This window comes from Nerophis ophidion, linkage group LG13 (assembly GCF_033978795.1).
Source record: "Nerophis ophidion isolate RoL-2023_Sa linkage group LG13, RoL_Noph_v1.0, whole genome shotgun sequence".
Taxonomy (NCBI): domain Eukaryota; kingdom Metazoa; phylum Chordata; class Actinopteri; order Syngnathiformes; family Syngnathidae; genus Nerophis; species Nerophis ophidion.
Genome location: NC_084623.1, coordinates 51,106,310 through 51,111,376, shown reverse-complemented (window position 1 = coordinate 51,111,376; position 5,067 = coordinate 51,106,310). Strand labels below are relative to the sequence as shown.

At 39.3% G+C, this 5,067-nt stretch overlaps 1 protein-coding gene across 1 annotated transcript in view; it reads right to left on the bottom strand.

The window, feature by feature from the left end:
• The window catches only part of LOC133564692 (phosphorylase b kinase gamma catalytic chain, skeletal muscle/heart isoform-like), a 21,416-nt gene extending 16,589 nt beyond the window's left edge, over positions 1 to 4,827 (bottom strand). The window contains exon 1 of the mRNA XM_061919165.1: positions 4,407 to 4,827. The gene's annotated coding sequence lies outside the window, so the exon portion shown is untranslated. The remainder of the gene's footprint in view (positions 1 to 4,406) is intronic.
• Positions 4,828 to 5,067: the final 240 nt, after the last annotated feature.

Genomic DNA, 5,067 nt, shown 5'->3' with positions numbered 1-5,067 from the left:
ACTGATATAATGACAAAAAAGCTGAACATTAGATACCAATATACTTAGAGGCATCCAAACCTTTTTCACCAAGGGTCGCATACTTAAAGGTTAAGGCAGGGGTCTGCAACCTACGGCTCGAGAGACGCATGCGACTCTTTAGCGCCGCCCTAGTGGCTCCCTGGAGCCTTTTCTAAAATGTATGAAAATGGAAAAAGATGAGGAAAAAAAATAATGTTTTGTTTTAATATGTTTTTTGTAGGAGGACAAACATGACACAAACATTCCTAAATGTTAGAAATCCCACTGTTAATCCATCCATTTCTACCGCTTATTCCCTTTGGGGTCGCGGGTGCCTATCTCAGCTACAATCGGGCGGATGGCGGGGTACACCCAGGACAAGTCTTAAACATAATTCATTGATGAGAGGTTTTAGAGAGCGCCGTTTGGTCCTACTAATTTTGGCGGTCTTTGAACTCACCGTAGTTTGTTTACATGTACAACTTTCCCAGACGCGGCCACAGAAAGACATATTTTATTCCACTACTTGTTTGTCTCATTTTGTCCACCAAACTTTTTATGCTGTGCGTGAATGCACAAAGGTGAGCTTTGTTGATGTTATTGACTTATTGGAGTGCATATTTGGTCAGTGCATGACTTCAAAGGAATTTATGCTAACATGCTAGGCAACACTAAAATTGGCCCTAGTGTGTGAATGTGAGTGTGAATGTTGTCTGTCTATCTGTGTGGGCCTTGCGATGAGGTGGTGACTTGTCTAGGGTGTACTCCCCCTTCCGCCCAATTGTAGCTGAGATAGGCACCAGCGCCCCCTGCGACCCCAAAGGGAATAAGCGGTAGAAAATGGATGGATGCTATTTAGGTTCGCTGTATGTACATATTGCATCATTATGCCTCGTTCAAAGACATGCACCTGGGGATAGGTTGATTGGCAACACTAAATCGGCCCTAGTGTGTGAATGTGAGTGTGAATGTTGTCTGTCTGTCTGTGATGGCCCTGCGATGAGGTGGCGACTTGTCCAGGGTGTACCCCGCCTTCCGCCCGATTGTAGCTGAGATAGGCGCCAGCGCCCCCCGCGACACCAAAAAGGGAATAAGCGGTAGAAAATGGATGGATGGACGCCTCGTTTGTAGGTATAATTGAGCTCATTTAATTTCCTTGACATTTGTCCTCGGTGTATTTAATTTATATTTGCGTTTCTCATGACACATTTATCTGTATGTAATATTTACTTCATTTCTGATAGTGGTTTGTGTACCGTTATAGACCACAGCAAAACCTTACCCAACTTGCAAAGAGTGTAATAAACCAGACAGCGTGCAGTTTCCTTTAACTTGGACACATACATCAATACCGTTGGTCCTCTGAGAAGCCTCCGTTTTACTCATGTTTTCCAATGTTGTAAAATTGCGTAGAATAAATATTACATTGCCTGTCAGCCTGCGACAAATACTGATTTTGATAGTAGGCTAATATAGCTAATATAGACACTTATATAATGCTTTTAATTTTTTGTAGCTCTCGACAGATTTATTATTATTTTTTTTTGCATTTTTGGTCATACTATCGTTTGCTAGCGGCTACAATTTCAGTCCTATTGAAGATCTTTGCCCCTTCTCAACTCTGTGGTAATATTATTTTCACAAAATACAACCAATAGTACGTTAATGTAGGGCTGGGCAATATTGGCTTTTATTAATATCCCAAATTTTTTATGCCATATTGCGATATACGATATATATTACGATATTTTGCCTTGCCCTTGAATGAACACTTGATGCATATAATCTCAGCAGTATGATGATTCTATGTGTCTACATTAAAACATTCTTCTTCATACTGCATTAATAATATGCTACTTTTAAACTTTCATGCAGAGAGGGGAATCACAACTAAGTCCATCCATCCATCCATTTTCTACCGCTTATTCCCTTTCGGGGTCAAAACTGTATTTATCAAATACTCTTAATCTCTCACGGGTGACTTTATAAATTAAAGAACAAATTAATAGTGTTGCTACCTTTTTGTAGTAACACTTCTGCTGCATACTTTGCATATTGCTGTTGTCTGCTGAATATATTCCCACTTGAAGCCAAACCACCGCCAGATGATGGAGCCCCTGCTCTTTATTTTGGGCATTTATTGTTCTTCCTCCATTTGTGATCAGTTTCGCACCTTCTCTCTTTTGTATTCTCACAAGCTCCACTCCGCTTGCACGACCTGCCTCAACTAACATTAGCCATGCAGCTACCTCTCTGCTCGGCGAGAGCGTATGATGCTAGACCCTCGGCAGTGTGTGACGTATGTAAGAAGGCGGGCTTGTTTTAAGTCTCTGTGAGAAGGAGAGACGAGAAGGAGTGAGAAACGCCAGTAATGGAATGCCCGCAGCTAAAAGCAACTGTGTGAGAACATATAATCGAATATTACGATATAGTCATTTTCTATATCGCACAGAGACAAACCTGCAATATATTGTTTATATCGCCCAGCCCTACGTTAATGTTAATTTTACTTGTGAAAAGTAATCCCCCGATTCTTACTTTCAACAGTTGAGCAGGAAAACTTTTGAACACCACCCCGGCATCTTGGTTTTCTACCAGTTAACTGTCAGTTTAGGCTGCTCGCCGGCTCCTCATCACCACTTCAAGATGGCGGCCGACTTTCTCGCGTTCCAGCAGCCAGTGTTGCGTCTACCATATTTGCCAACAACCCCGGATTTTCCGGGAGACTCCCGAAATTCAGCACCTCTCCCAAAAACCTCCCGGGACAAATTTTCTCCCGTAAATCAACCTAAATTCAGGCGCCCCCTCCAGCTCCATGTGGACCTGAGTGATGTGTATAAAGAGCGAGTCTGTCCTATGATGTTATAACTGTAGAATGATCGAGGGCGAGTTATTGGTTTCTTATGTGGGTTTATTGTTAGGCAGTTTCATTAACGTCCTCCCAGCGCAGCAACAACACACAACAACAGCAGTCCGTTTTCGTCTACTGTAAAGCAGTTCGTCTGCCATAAACAGCAATGTTGTGACACTCTTAAACAGGACAATACTGCTATCTACTGTACATGCATATGGTTAGAAAAATAAGGATGGACAGTTCAACCCTTAACTCAACAATGAGTAGATGAGTGTTATGTGTTTGTATATGTGTAAATAAATGAACACTGAAATTCAAGTATCTCTTTTATATATATATATATATATATATATATATATATAGCTACAATTCACTGACAGTCAAGTATTTCTTATATATATATATATATATATATATATATATATATATATATATAAAAGAGATACTTGAATTTCAGTGTTCATTTATTTACACATATACAAACACATAACACTCATCTACTCATTGTTGAGTTAAGGGTTGAACTGTCCATCCTTATTTTATATATATATATATATATATATATATATATATATATATATATATATATATATAAAAGAAAATACTTGACTTGGTGAATCTAGCAGTAAATATAGAATAGAATAGTGAAGTGAAGTGAATTATATTTATAGAATGTACTTTATTGATCCCTGGGGGAAATTCAGCACCACAGTTCGCTCACAATAAACAATGATAATAATAAATTATATAATACTTCCAAAGACATGCACCTGGAAATAGGTTGATTGGCAACACTAAATTGGCCCTAGTGTGTGAATGTAAGCGTGAATGTTGTCTGTCTATCTGCGTTGGCCCTGCGATGAGGTGGCGACTTGTCCAGGGTGTACACCGCCTTCCGCCCGATTGTAGCTGAGATAGGCCCCAGCGCCCCCCGCGACCCCAAAAGGGAATAAGCGGTAGTTATTAAGATGATGAGTGTTTCCACAAAGAAAAATATAATTAATTATTAATAATAAAATATAGTTAAAGGTAAATTGAGCAAATTGGCTATTTCTGGCAATTTATTTAAGTGTGTATCAAACTGGTAGCCCTTCACATTAATCATTACCCAAGAAGTAACTCTTGGTTTCGAAACGATTGGTGACCCCTGTTTTAGGCTACTCGCCGGCTTCTCATCACCACTTCAAGATGGCGGCTTAATTTCTCGCGTCCCAACAGCCAATGCTGCGTCACTGATGTTAAAACCAGTCATGTACACATACATTTCAAAACGGTTTAATACGATGCCCATGTCACGTTTGTGTGAGTAATAAAACACAACAATAAGTTTAGAGTGACACAAGTTAACTTTGGATGCCTAATTGTTTGGCGGGACACGATGTCCGCCATTATTATGTTAACATCCGGATCTTACTTCCCCGACTCAGTGTTGTACAAATGGTCCAAACTTTGACAAGATAAGTTTAATTAACACGTTTATAACGACAATTACCGCCAAATATTTGACAGGGCTTGGACGAATGGCCGTGAAGAGAAGCAGAGAAGTACTCACCGCGTTGCTATGAAAGAGTATCCATCACTGGGAGGAAGAAGACGAACAACATGGAAATTCACACAGTAGAGTGGCAGCCATGACAGATGAGCTCTAATGTCAAGACACCAAAAATAAACTTGCTTTTAAAGGCAGCAGCTCTCTCTGTGTTGGAGTGTCCACCGCCTGAAATAACCTTCATTTCTACCTTCCTTTCACTTGTAAAAAAAAAAATAACACCCTACGTCTTAAAGAGACTGCCCGGTATATCTAGTTATATGACTTCTTTTAAAATGTCCCGTCTTTCGTAAATAAAACCATAATGTAGAACTTTGCAACAAATATATTCTTTTTTTTACAGTAATATTGTAAACAGCGGCTTTATATATGAGTATATTGTCGTTTTGTCTTTCCTCTCTTTGACTCTAGAAGTTCTATGACTTCATTTGATAGAAGTGAGGTTCGCGAACAAATCGACTTTTTTGGACGGCTCTTTTAAGTCACAGATGAAACCCGACTCCCAGTTGTGAGTCGTTTTTTTATGCACATGCAAATTTGCGTTGGCAATTGCTCACTATTCGACTGGCAACTGGGATAGAGAAATAGTTAAAGAAAGATAGTAAAAATTGTTAAAAACAAACAAAATAAAAGATTAAAAAAAAAATATATATATCCTGCGATG